This window comes from Pygoscelis adeliae, unplaced genomic scaffold (assembly GCF_000699105.1).
Source record: "Pygoscelis adeliae isolate BGI_AS28 unplaced genomic scaffold, ASM69910v1 Scaffold197, whole genome shotgun sequence".
NCBI lineage: Eukaryota > Metazoa > Chordata > Aves > Sphenisciformes > Spheniscidae > Pygoscelis > Pygoscelis adeliae.
Genome location: NW_008825105.1, coordinates 187,131 through 200,738, shown reverse-complemented (window position 1 = coordinate 200,738; position 13,608 = coordinate 187,131). Strand labels below are relative to the sequence as shown.

General features: G+C 55.5%; 1 protein-coding gene across 1 annotated transcript in view; it reads left to right on the top strand.

The window, feature by feature from the left end:
• Positions 1–178: 178 nt before the first annotated feature.
• The window catches only part of MAPKAPK2 (mitogen-activated protein kinase-activated protein kinase 2), a 26,031-nt gene continuing 12,601 nt past the window's right edge, over positions 179–13,608 (top strand). Inside the window, exon 1 of the mRNA XM_009327342.1 lies at positions 179–274. The gene's annotated coding sequence lies outside the window, so the exon portion shown is untranslated. The remainder of the gene's footprint in view (positions 275–13,608) is intronic.

Genomic DNA, 13,608 nt, shown 5'->3' with positions numbered 1-13,608 from the left:
GGGGGGTCCCGGAGGGGGGGCTCGGGCGCGGGAAAACGGGCAGCGACAGCGGTGACCGGGAGCGGGGCGTGCGGCGGAGCCGGCCGGGACAATGGAACCGGCTGCTGCCCGTCCGTCCCGCCATGCTTTAATTCATTTTTTTCCCTGTTAAGAGCACCCAGACGTGGCTTTCCAGCTTTCTAATGTGAAACGAAGCGAAATGACATCTCGGTAGCCCACCTGGGGGGTCCGGAGCGGAGAGGAGCCCTCGGCCTGGCCGGAGTCACCCCACGGGGTTTGCATCTCAAAACGCGGGGTCCCCTGCGCGGAGCCGCTCGTAGCGCTTTGCGTGAATGCAGGCAGCTTGCCCGGGTGTCCCTGTTCGATGGCAGGTCTCTCCTGGCTCTGGCTGTACGAAACGGCGTGTAATATCGGGGGGCTGTCGTCCCCCGCTTCAGATGGGGAATATTTCGGTGGTGGTGTGTTTACCCCTTGTCCGTAACTTGCTTCTGTTGGAAAGATGCGTAGATAAATAGCGGCTGCAAAGGTGTATTTTAGCTCACGCTAGGCGATGCGACGGTTTCCTTGTTTTCAAATGAGCTTTTTGAGCGAAGCGGGGAGCGCGTCTCCCTGCCGGAGGGACTTCGGGAAGTTTGCATGGATTCACGACATGCCAAGCGCGGCGCAGGGTCATGCGGGTACAGGCAGTCTGCTCGGCGGGAGCGCTGTGTTCTCTAGCATCGATGCAATTTGTGCCCACACATGAGCTGTTCAAACCCTCGGCGTTACCCTGAGAACTGTGAAGGCTAAAAAAACCCCACGTAAATCCATAACCCCCACCTCTTTTGGTTTTAGAGCTGCCCATCTGTTGGTATCTGGGATTCCTAACCTGAATGAATGAATGAACAAGTGGCTTTGGAGTCAGAAGTCGTGCCGTGGAGGTGGTGGGGTCAGTGCGGGACGGTGCCGAACTGCTGCGGTTAAGGAGGGGGGAGTCAGTTGAACAATAAAAGTTTGACTTTTCCTCCAGAAGCGCAGGCATTTCTCATGAGCAGCACCGCGTTGTACTCCAAGACGACATGTATTGTCATCTCGTTTGGTTGGAAATCAGTGAAATCCTCTTCTGTTTTGACAGACGGGCTCCTCCTCGCTTCTGCAGTTGACTCCAGTATTTAAAGCGCAGATGCCAGCACTTCCCTTTTGCAGCCCTGAAAGGGGAAGGGTGACAGAGGAGACCGAACGCCAGCGGTTCCTCTCTGCCCCAGCACGGGTAGGACGGTTGGGGCCTGGGGTTCGTGCCGTTACCCTGCCCATACCCGAGCGCGGTGCAGCAGATGGGGTCAGGATTTACTGCCACGAGTCATGTTGGTTCCTTGGCCGCGTTGAAAAGCCTCTTGGAGCGCAGGACTTTGCGTTGTAACGTAGGAGGGTGGTGCAGAGCGTCTGCACGGCTCTTGGAGGGTGAGGTATGTTTGACGCTGTATCTCTGTTTTGGAAAAGCGTTGGTCATCTTCCCTGTCCCCTGCCCCGGCCTCTTCACACGTCCCTGCCGGGAGAGAAGAGTTTAGCTGAGCGGTTGGACGCATCTCTGGCTTTTCAAAGGGCGGCACAGCTGCTACTGTAAGTGATTCCTTCCAGCCCCTTAAAAACTGCTACGCTGTGAGTTTGGGCTCTTGGACGAGCCGGTGTGTACCCAGCTTGCCCCGGTGAGTGTGAGCTAGAGGCTTGGGTTATTTGATGATTGTATTTGGACTGAACTGCCGAGCCCAAACTCGGCGGGGGTGACTGCCCTAGACGCAATGCGAGCTGACTTCATCCTCTCCTCTGACGTTACCAGCCGGGATAACGTCTCTGTTAGAGACCTGCGGAGAGGTATTTGGATCCGAATTACTCATGGGCTGCATCAGTGTGGAAAGATGACCTAAAGCAGTATCTGCAGAACTGATTGCATCGAGTTGTCATGTTTCAGATGATGCTTAAAAGAATCCTGATGGCCCGTCGCCAGAAGCCACAGCTGAAATCTCTCTGTGCTGCCTGCTTTGGTTGTGCAGCAAACCTTTCCATTTGGAACATTGCTCTTTACATTTACTATTCCAAAATCCTGTATAATGCAGTCTTCCACTGGAGGGGAACAATTGTGTCTCTCCCTGATATTAATGGTGTCTTCTGGTTATGTTGTGCTTCCTCTTGGGTCTCGAGCAACTATTATGTTGTTAAACCTCTTTCTCCCAAACCGAGAGATGCATTTAGGTTAGGGTTTTGCTGAGAGTCACTTGGCCCTAAGTGAATTTTTCAGTGCTCCGGGAGAGTGTGAGCTTGGAGACAGCGTTCCAGCAGCCAATTTTCTCCTCCTTCTAAATGCAATAGTCCATGGCAGAGATGCATCATTAAATAAAATGTGTACGAGTTGATGGATGGTAGTTTTATTTGCGGTGTAGTACCTAGGTGAAAACAGATGTTCCTTTACTTTTCGTATAGATCACTATTGTTTATTTTGCTAGTTTCCCACCCCCAATTTTATTTTATTTTTTGGTATCGAGCCGTACCTGAAGTGTGGCATCCCTGAATTATCTGGTGGGAAGCAGGCCACCGACGGTCCCAGTCACCCGTGACTCGACCCTGTTTGATGTGCGGTGATTTTCTGCAGGGTGGGAACATAAAGTCCATGGAGAGGTGATGAATGGAACTGAAATGCAAGGTCTAGATGGTTTCTTACCCCTTTCTTCCTTGTACCTTGGTGTGATTTATTATTAGGCAAAATTAGGCTTGTAATTTCTGTAAAGCCTGCTGTATGTAGGTCACTGCAGACCTGACTTGGCGTTGTTCGTTGTGGTCAGGCTGTTGGCATTAGTGACGCAGGCTGCGACGGTGGGGCTGGGAGCGAGGTCTGTCTCGCCTACTGCAAATTCCACTTTTAAGACTAATCTTTAGGCAAGATACTAGGTTGATGGCTGGCTCTCTTAATTCGGCGAGGAAGTCGCAGGTACGCCAGACCGGAGAGCGGGGGCCAGTAATAGCGGGTGGTGAGTTTTTCTCTGTTGTACGCGTCGCTTGATGGAGCTCTTAGTGGAACAGGTTTCCTTTAAAACAAATTAACCAGCCTCACTCCTAACCCCAACTTCAAAGCAGGAAATCCTCTCCTGGATTGGTGAGCTTGGAAGAGCTTCGCAGGGCTGCGGAGACTGCTTGGAAGCTTGCCCTCTCTCTGGCGGCCCTGTCTCTGGAGCATCCCTGGTGCTTCGGGGCACGTTTGCGAAACACTCTCAGCCTCGCTCTCAGCCTCATCAGATAATCTGTGACCGATGGTTCCTCTGATGGAGAAGGAGGAAGGAGCCCAGTACTTTTGCAGTTTATTATTCTTGTGAGATGCCTGTCGTGGAAGTAGGGCAGGCGTCTCGTAGCTGATAACTGAGCAGCTCTGTGGATGAGCGTGTTCGTGTCGCTGGTGGCCTCGTGCTCTCTCTGCCGTCATGGCTAGGGTTCTTTACGGAGATGTTTAGAGGAGCAAAGCACCCTGTTTCCCGTGTCTTCCTGCAGCTTCATTTGAGATCAAATGCTTTGTCCCCCAGGAACCCAGCTGGCAAAATAACCCCTGAATGGTGGCGTAGATGAAGACCCTGGGCTCACGCTCTTGGGAAACAACTCGCTGCGTGTCTGCTGTACTTCTGCTCCTCTCTCAGTGGCGGGAATTTTTTTTTTTAAACTCTACCATGTATTTTATATAACCAGAAACGTCTTTGCTGTGGCCTTCTGTGCAAGCCATGGTTGAAAAGCTGTGGAAAGTGCAGCGACATCACTGGGACTTTTCCAAGGCAGCGGTTTATTATCTCATTGACCAAAGGAGTCTACTGACTTGGGGTTTGAGTTTGTCTGAACAATTTAGGATTTGCCTTAATCTCTTCAAAATACGTTGCATGTTCTGAGTAGGCAAACGTACGACTGAGATGGACTGATAACGGCCTGGGAGCAGGGGCTTCGTTTTCGCTTTGGCACATGCTCAGGAAGTGGTAGGGTTCTTCCTCTTAATAATAACCTAATGCCATCAGTCATAGATCTTGCAAAAGAAGATTGGTGTTTCCCATGTTTTCAGAGGTGGGGAACTGAGATGCAGTGATTTACTGAAGGTCTTGCAGCCCGTCAGAAGCGGGACCGGGCTTAGGAGCTGAGCTGCTCGCTCCGGGATGAATCCTTCACGGGCAGCCGTCCCGCAGGACGAAAATACGGCCCCCGTGTGTGTGATTTAATAGCCAAATACAGCCAGGTAAAATGCTTAATTTCTCATTCACACTGAGCTCCCGCTGGCCTTCAGCGAGGTTTCTGCCATCTGCCCGCGCGTGCGTCGGGAAAGCCCGGTGTAGAGGACAGCGCTTGTCTGCCGGGCTGCGGAGGTGCTGGCTCTGCCTCCAGGTCGTGAGCAGGAGAGCTGGCACTGAGCTTTGTCAGACACGTGCTGCCTATTCTAAAGCATTTAAAGCACTGTATAAATAATAATTTGAAGCTGTGCAGACTGAGAGCCAGGTCTCCTAGCGCCTTTGCTGGACGATGGGTAGGCACAGGTGATGAAAACTCCCAGAAAGTTCCTGCCTAGGAAGCCTGAAAGACAGAATTGGTGACTTCTCTCTTCTCAGAAACCTCCAGGATGTGCTCTGGGATCCGATGGAATGAACTCCTGTCGGGCTTGCAGGGCGGCGCGGGTACGTGGGAGGCATCTGGAGGAGTGGACGGGTCGGAAGCGGCCGTTTGGCTGTCCCTTCGGCACGGGGAGCAGCGTGGCTCTGGGTTTGGCATCTGGCATCTCCTGAGCCTTCATGGTGGGCTCACGTGCCCCACACTGGGGTGGTCCGAGGGCTTTGCAGCAGAGGCAGTAGCTGATGCTATTTTAAAACCCATCCCTTTGCTGGGGTTTGCACTCTCTGCCGAGACCCTGGGAGGAAAGAGCCCTCCTTCGTTAAGAAACCCTTTCCTCCTGCTAGCTCTGAACGTAACCGCCTTCCCGACCCACAGACGGCCCTCGCTCGGCCACCTGCTGCAGAAGTCAGGCTCCTCTCCAAGCACAACTGGCCCCGTGCGTCTGGCCTCAAGTTGCAGCATTCAGGCAGCATGACCTCACCTCCTGGTTTCCAAGAATAACGTGCTGCCTCCCCTCCGCCGCGCCGGGGCTGTCTGCAGCAGGCGAGGACGGCTGCCGCAGCCCGGCACGGGCCAGCTCTTGGGGCCCTGCTTTTGCCAGATGCCCCCAGGCAGCCCCATGCCTGCCCCGTGCCGTTCAGCTCCTCTCCCCTTTGTGGGCAGGGGTGCAGGCGGCAGAGGTGAGGCAGGAACTGGGAGAGGGTCTTCAGGACCCGGCTGAGTTTGCAGGCTGGTTTTGGAGGAGGGAGGGTGTGGAGGGGTGGATCCGCAAGGACCAGGGTGATCCCTCCACCAGCTCTGGAGGTTGGTGCGGGAACACAGTTTTACCTGACTGCTCCCCAAGAAACCTGTTTCGAGCCCAGGCAGTCATGTTGAGTCAGCGTTTCAGCGTGGTCCAGAGCTGTTGAGCACCGTGGTCATCTCTGGTCGTGACATTGGTGTTGGATTTTAAAAGCCCCTGAGACCCGTATCCCACTGAAAGTGAGTCCCATCCCCTCCGTGGATGCCCCTTGTCTTTCATGGCTGCAGGATGCTAAAATATATTCTCCTTTCAGCTCTGGCTGGCATGAGGACTGTGTGCGTGACTGGTGCCTGGAGGCTTATTTTGGAGAAGGCTGACATCTCTATGGCCGGTTCCCCTACGGACGGAGGGGACAGAGAGCAGCGTGCGGGGGTTAGAGCAGGGCATGCAAGAGCGAGTCTGAATGCAGAGAGCTTTAACAACCTTTTAAGCTGTTGTTTCTTTGTACCTCGTGGCTGAGTCGTTTCAAAGATTTCAGCCTTTTAAGATCTTACCAATTTGAGGTAGGGATTATAGCAACCGGCAGGTTTAATGGTTGCATTAACTCGATGTTTCCTTCATGGTCTCAGGAAGGGACTAATGGCTGTGAGTGCTGGTAGATCCCCCTGACCTGAGAGGACCTGAAACAGGAGCTTTGCTGGAGATGCTGTCGTTTGGAGGGTGTTGGGACAGTACCTGCCGTCGGGAGGGGGATACAGGACGGGGTACCAGTGTGGCTGTTCTCTGAGCACTGCTGGGAGCACGCAGAGCTTCGCTGCGGCTCTGTCTTCAGGCTGATGCTGCCGGGGAGGACAACAGCATCTTCCCATGAATTAGGGTGTTACGTCGGTGCACCGCTTTGCTGTGACAAAGTACGCTCTCCCAGCAGAGAGGGCAGGTGAGCACGTTGGCTCAAGCTGTCTGCAGCTGGCATGGCGTTTGCCGTCATATGTAATGAGATTATTTAAGCTGTTGGCGTCAGGGCTGCATGTGATTATGTGCCTGGCTGTCCAGCAAGCTGTAGCTTAAACTAGAGATAAAGTTCAAAATGCAAACCCAGATCTAAATGTTCCTGGGGCGCCCAGCCAGGCTGGGACTTTGCAGCTCTGCTCTCGCTAGATATCCTTATCCGGTTTGGGCTGTAGATTTGGGATCAGCGGAGGGATGGACTCATTTCCTTCATCATCATAATTAACTTTGCTGCCTCGCTTTGTGAGCTTCTGGCTGCAGCCAGTTCCCCTGGGTGCTCCTCTTGAATTCAACCTCTCCAGCTCTGCTGGCCCCAGAAGAGTTGGGGGGTAAATTGGGCTTAGGGTTGTCGTTGCCATATGCCTCTTGTGCTGGAACAGGCCATATCTGTGTAACAGCAGGTCGGGACTCTGTGCTGTCCCTGTCCCAAGGGGTACGGCACCTCCTGGGTTTCTGTGGGGCAGACACGGGTGGGAGCATCTTCTGCTGAGCGTTCAGAAACGGCACAGCAGTTCTTCCCGTCTGCTGTCCTCCCGGCGTCCTCTGGCCCTGGTACGCGGCACCGAGCTAGGGCAGCCTCTTGAAAGGCGTCTTGGACCTCCTGCCAAATGTGAGTTTTCAGGGAAATGCGGCTGGAACACAAGCTGGGACTGCTGTGGAAATTTGGCAGCGCATCCCGTCAGCTTACAATTCCGGTAGCCGCAGCTCGTCGCTTCTCGCGCCCATAGGTATGGGTTGGAGCCGGGTCCAGGCGGTGCTGCTCAGAAATGGGGATGGCATCCCGGGCATCTCGGCTGGGCTGGGGGGGAAAGCACATGCAATCAGATCCAAACAAATGGGAAAATATGCATGTTATCCTCAGCCTACTTTAAAAAAAAAAAAAAAAGCAGGGAGCTGGTCTGGTAACAGGGATATGTTTTTATTTTCAGTAGTAATGACAGCCTTATTGCATCTACCAGCTCAGTGTTTAAGACTGCTTCAGAATAGTTCTAGTGTATTATATTTCCACTTGTTTTAGCAAAACGCAGGGGCTGTGCTCGCTCGGAGGCAGCCCCGCTGCGGGTGTCAGCACCCCGTCACCCGCAGAGCACTGGCTCACGTGGCCCCGCAGCTCCTGTAGCCGCTGCTTTGGGATACGGCCGGGGGGGGGGAGCCATCGTTGCCTGTAACAGCTTCCTCCCGCCAGCCCGGTCCCTTCCAGGCTCTGGTATGAGTCTCTCTTCCTCTTCAGCCATTTCGCAACCTCGCTGCCCATTGCGCTGGGCAGATTGCTAAGAAAACCCAGGCGGCTCTTGCATAAGTGGCTCTGCCGCGGTGCTGGGAAGGGCAGGCTTGCCAGGAAGTTTAAACCTGGGTTATCTCCTGGAAGTCATTGGAGCAGCGAATCTGGCGGTTTTGGGTGGGTACCTCCCATGCTGTGGGCAGAGCAGCACTGTTGCGGGGGCACGGCTGTGCCGGGGAGCCTGGGGGTGTTGCAGCCCTTGACCGGGCACCTGCCTGGGCTCCCAGAGAGGACATCTTCCCCCTTTGCTGGCCTAGGAACTCGGCAGAGGCTTCCCGAGGGCTTTGCTTTTGTCCTCAGTGCTTTTCCCTGCAAGGAACAACCCTGTTCCCAGCGTGAGGGTCTGTGTGTTTATGTTGGAGCAGGACTGCTGACATCTCCCTCCCTGTTTCCCCTCCCACCCTGCTTATTCCACTTCGGGGAAGAATCTCCCAGTATCTTTTGTTGTGAGGAAGAGCCACTGATAAAGAGCAGGTCCCTGCCAGGACGTGAGGTGCTCCGTGGGTGGTGGGAGTCAGCAAGGAAGTGCTCCAAGGAAGCCCTGGGGGGTTTGGAAGTGTCCTGGTGCTCCTATTCCCCAGCTCCTTGCTGCTGGAGGAGACGACCAGCCCAGCCTCGGGTGCGTGTTGTTAGAGATGCAAATACTGGGCTGATGAAGCCTGGGTGAGTAAGATGCTGAGGAGTTTATAAATGGGTTAAAATGTGGTCTTTGCATGCTGCTGAGCAGCAGCTCCAGTGCCTACCCGGTGGCTGCAAGGCAGGAGGGCTGGGAGCTGGAGCTGCTCCCCGGGAGCTTCGCAGCAGGTCTATGGCTCGTGCCCTCCAGTCTGGAGTTCATGGAAGATGATGTTCTCCGTGTGCCTCAGCGTGCAGTGCTCTTGGCTGATACTCCTATTTCTGGGCTTCACCTCGAGGAACTGCGGGGCAGGGAGGGCTCTAGACCTGGGGGGTCCAGCTGATGAGAGCAAGGAGAGTTTTCTGGCTGCTCTCGGTGTAGCCAGTTAACTCAGTTTTGCCGGGCTCTGACAGTAAGGGCAGCCTGTGCTTGGCAGGTCAAGTACCTCTGGCTTTTACCAAAACATCCCTTTCATGATTCTTTCTCCCCAAAGACTGCACTGAAACAACCAGGCGAACGTCACTGGAAGGGGGGTTCAGCTGGGACATGGTGGTGATGCCTCAAGGGTTTTAGTGACTTAACTCCTAACCAGCGATGAACATCTAGATCTTGTACCCACCTCGAATCCAAACTCTCCCAGCAGCCTTGGAAAGAGCCTTAAACTTCACTGTGGGAGAGGTGGGGGGTGATGTTCATATGGGCTGTTGAAGACTTAATTTCTCTCTCTTGCTTAGGAAACGGAGGCTCTGCTGACTCGAGGCGTTGCTCCAGGCTTTGCAGGGGCAGCTGGAGGGGAGCGGGGCCACAGGGGCCCTGGCGATGCCAGCGCTGCTGCTTACCAGCGTGCTCCAGCCTGCTGCAGGGGCTGCACGGGGAAACATCGGGGCTGCTGGAGCCCTTGGGTGGGCGGGCAGCCGAGCCGCACAAAGGCTGGCCTGTCTGCTCTTTGGCTCCCCCCGGCCCTAAGCCCTTTTCGTGAATAAGTGGGATTGAAAAAGCTTAAATTCATACAAAACCTGGGAGCCCCCAGCCAGCCCGGAGAGAGCAGCTTCTCCCTGCCCACCCCGTGCCCCGGGGCTGCCTCCGCTTCCCATGGGACCCCGGTTAACACTACCCCAGGATGAGCCGGTGTCTGTAAGGCTGTCTGTCAGGTGAGGTTTCTTTTTAAAGGCTGGGTATGGGAATGCCCAAGGTGAACAGCCCGGCCTGCTGGGGGAGCAGCAGTAGCTGCAGGAGTAGGGTTTTTTGTTAGTTTGTTTAAATGTCCCTGCTTTTATCCTTTTATCCCCTTTCCATTCTAATCTAACAGGTAAAATGTGTCCAAAGCACTTGCTGTCTGTTGTATTTGGTAAGAAATTGAGGAGCCTGCTGGTAAACACTGTCTAGCAGTGGGGTACTGGGCATCCAAGGGAAGATCAGTGAGTCTGTCCCAGAGCGCATGTGTTTTCGCTGTTTATTGAAAAGATGCAAGAGCGTAAAACCTCTCCTGTCGACCCCGTGCTCTGTGCTGTTTTCTGTTGGGCAGAACCTCTTTGTGGGAGCAGCCTCTAGAGACTGGCGTTTCCCTCTCGGTAATGCCCAAGGGGAGAAGGTTTCTCCTCTGATGGTGTTTTCGGAGGCACGTGCACCCAGGCGCTTCGTGATGAGTTTTGCACGCTTGTTGGCTGAGGTATTTTGAGGTTACAGTGCTGACCGGGACGCTGGTGGTCTGGGCTCCGTCTGGGCTTCGCCAAGGCTCCCGGGCTCTGCGGCCGTGCGGCTGCTGCCAACAGGTGCCGCGGAGGCTCTTGGGGCTGCCGAAAGCCTGGAGGGAGCTAATAATAGTCACCGTGTCCTGAGAGCTTTAATGAGGTGCCAGCAGGATGCAAAGAAAGGCTTTTTTTAAATAGAAACGCAACTGTGTTTTTCTCCCGGCTGAAAGAGTTTAGGGATGGCTGCTGCGGAGGGAGGAGGGGCTGGTGGAGGAAGAGCGCCCTGCTCGGTCCCTCGGGCTTGCAGGGTGGCAGGAGGCTCTCGGCCTTTCATTGCATTGCTTCAAGGTCCAGGATTTCCCCTAAAACACTAACTGCCGTGGTGGGTAAAGTGGGAGCGTATGACCGTAGGGTAGTATTGGGTCTCAAGTCTGGAGTGTTGCCTGGCTCTTAACCCAGGTGGGTTCACTGCAAACGGGCGGTCCCACCAGCTCTTCTGCAGGTCCTGTTAGGCGCTGGGGATGCGCAACAGCCGTGCGGTGGGAGGAGGAGTAGAGCAGCCTGGGGTGCAGGGACGGCCTCACTGGGGCAGGGTGGCTGCGACGAGCGAGAGCCACGAGCGGCCCCGGCTCTCGGTGAGCAGCTCTGCCTGGGGGTGTTTGGGGGAGATGGCGGAGGAGAGAGAGGGTGGTGGGTGATGCGTGCTGCTGAACAGCTCTTAATCACCCAGCGGGGTGCAATCCTCCCCTTTCCCTCTGCCCCTTCATTAGCATCCCTCCTTGTCACACACCTTGCTGTGGGTCAGCTGCAGCAGCCCCTCTCCCTGCCCAAGCGTGCCGGAGCACCGTCTGCCCTGTGCATCCCCGGAGGTGGACTCGTGCATCGGAGCTGATGGAGCTGGAGGCTTTATATCTGTTTCGCTGTGTGAGAGGTGGAGAGAGGAGGGTGGCTGGTGGCCGCGGGGCCCCTGCCTTGCTGAATGCCCATGCAGACAAAGGCGTGTTATGAAATCCCCGTGTTGCTCCTGTCCTGGCCTTCCCCTGCACAAAACAAACCCCTCTGTCAACAAAAGCGGTAGCCACCCAGCATGGGAGCTGTTTATCTCGTGCAGGGAAGAGCCACGGTCCCAGCCCCCAGGCCTTGGCAGCTTCCAAACTGCTTTGGCCGTAATGTCTGGCGCAGGTTCACCCTGCGGGTGCGAGCAATGCCATCCCCTTAGACTGGCACCACTTGGGAGCCTCCAAGGTCTCGTGTCCTGCGTCCCGGCTGCCGGGGGGATGCTCCTTTCTGCAGCCTTGCGGGGATTGCCAGGCAAAGGCAGAGCTGCCGCCTCCGTGTCTTGCCCCTGGATCGGGGGACTTGTCAACTCTGGGGTGCATGGGGCACCACAGCTGGGGTGTGCATCCCTGGCCTCGTCTCGGGGAGGTGTTTGCTGTGCCCTGGTGGTGACAAAGCCCATGACAAGGGTGAAACTGCTAAACAAACAGCCAAGGAAAGGGCAGAACGGTGCAAAACGTGCTGTCATCACCGAGCTTCGAGGGCACGTAAATGAAACCCTCCTCAGGCTTGGCACTGGTGGAAGAAACACGCCTCGAGGCCATACCGCTTCCAGTGCTGGGAATGAATGGTGCTTCAAGAGAGGCTGGCCTCCATGCGGCTTTGTGTTTTGTGTTCTTTTGTTTGGTTTTTTTTTCTTTAAATAGATATACTTTATTTACACTGCTCTAACATCTGTGTTGAAAGGCAGCAGGCAGGATCACTGGGCTGGGAGGGGGTGGCAGCCACCTGTCTGTCCCGTGGGGGGTCCTGCCCATGGGCCGAGTCCTGAGAAACTTCATTTTTGGGCAGAGTGTGAGCCCAGGAGCGTGAGGTTGGGCTGCTGGGAAGCAGCGGGTATTTGTGGGGCTTCTGGCAGGGCTTCATGTCTCCTCTGCTTGCAGGTGTGGGTCTGGGTGGTCCAAGCCTCTCCTCTAAATCACTTCCAGCTTAAAAGTAAGCAGTTCTGGGATGTAGGCGTGGGCAATCCCCCTAAAGCTGTCCCTGGGGCTGGAGGTAATGGCAGGGTTGGGCAGGGTTGTCCCCAGGATTGCTGTGAGGCTGATGGAGCAAGGGACCCAAAAAGATGCTTTGAGCGCCTGGTGCTGTCTGCGGGCTGCATGACGGAGCCTGAGCTGGTCCGTCTGTCTGACGTGCGAGGGAAAGCCCCTGGCTGTGGTGCAGAGGGCTGTCAGAGGCGGCCAGTGCGGCAATAAGGGTTTTTTTCAAGCTGTGCCTGTGGGGAGAGAAGTGCAAAGGACATAGGTCAGTGCTGAGTTAATGGTTTATGTTAGTGTTTGCTTCTGTGTTAATCATGCCTGCGAATATCAACCACTTCCTACCATAAAAGCACATATGTGCACCTTTCTGTTCACAAGCTCAGCAGCTCTGGTAGGAAATCTGGCGAGGGATGGGGCTTGGGGAGGGGTTGGGAGGAGGAGCTGACCCCAGCCCCGAAGCTTTGCAAGGAGGCGGCAGTAAAGGGGTTGTGTGTGGAGCAGATCCGCTGGCTACAGCCGTGTCTCTCATGAAGATATCTGCCCCTCCTGTGGCTTCTTATTTTCCTTTTGCTTTGTATTGTGCGGATAAAAGGCCGCGGGGGCTGCAGCAGAGGTGTGCAGGATGCGGTGGTTCAGTTTGCAGAGAGGGGTCTCTGAGCATCCCCCCCGGAGCGGCTCCATCCGGAGCTGGGCTGCAGCTTCTGCCTGCCCCAAGTCAGCCGGTCCCTTCCCGGCTCAGACCTCCCAGCCCGGCTTTGCGGTGGTTCCTGGTGGGAAGTGACATCTCGGATGCCCGTAGGAAGGGCTGGGCTGCGTTGGGGCATTTTGGCCATGACGACCCTCTTCCTCCCCGTTGGATTCACGGGGAGGTCCTGGAAGTCCTCGCCAGGGTAGTGGCTCCATCGCTCCAGCCAGGTCTGCTCCCTGCGACCCCCTGGGACATCCCCCTGTGTGACAGGACACGAGGGCCTTGCTAACCATCACTAGTGCCTGGGCTGATCTTGGCTCCTAACGCCAGCCCTGGTGCCTCCTGGAGAGTCGAGCATCGGGTGAGTCACCAAAACCTGGTGCTGCTTCTGACGTATGGGGAGAAGAGGATGATCCCAAAACAAAAACCTGGGACTGAATAGGCCCCTAATTTTGTTTTTCTCAGATATGTGAAGCTGAAACTATTTATTTCTGTTCATTAAACACCAGCTCTAGCCTGCTGCTGGTGCCGTGAGCCAGCGGGGATGCTTCGTGCTGCTGCCTTGTTGCCATTTACCTGCTTTGACTTTTCCCATGAGTTTCATAGCCCCCTCCTGCCTGCCACCTCCCCGTCCCCTCCCTACGCACTCGTCCCCGGTGGCCCCACCGTGCTGGTGGCCCTTCCCTCAGCATCCAGGGCACTGCTCCTGGGCACCCGCTTCAGAGGTTCACCTCCTTGAAATCAATGTGCCAAGAATATTTTTGCTGCTGGGAAATGGGCTCTGCGCAGCGGGACTGGCCGGGGGTCAGCGCCCCGATTGCATGGGGGGCACGGGCCCCTGGCAGGTGGCTCTTATTTAAGCCCGGGCCTCTCTTCTGCTCTTCGCCTTTGTGTGCCTGGAGAGGCTTTTGTTGCAGCCTGAAAAGGCTGAATAGCT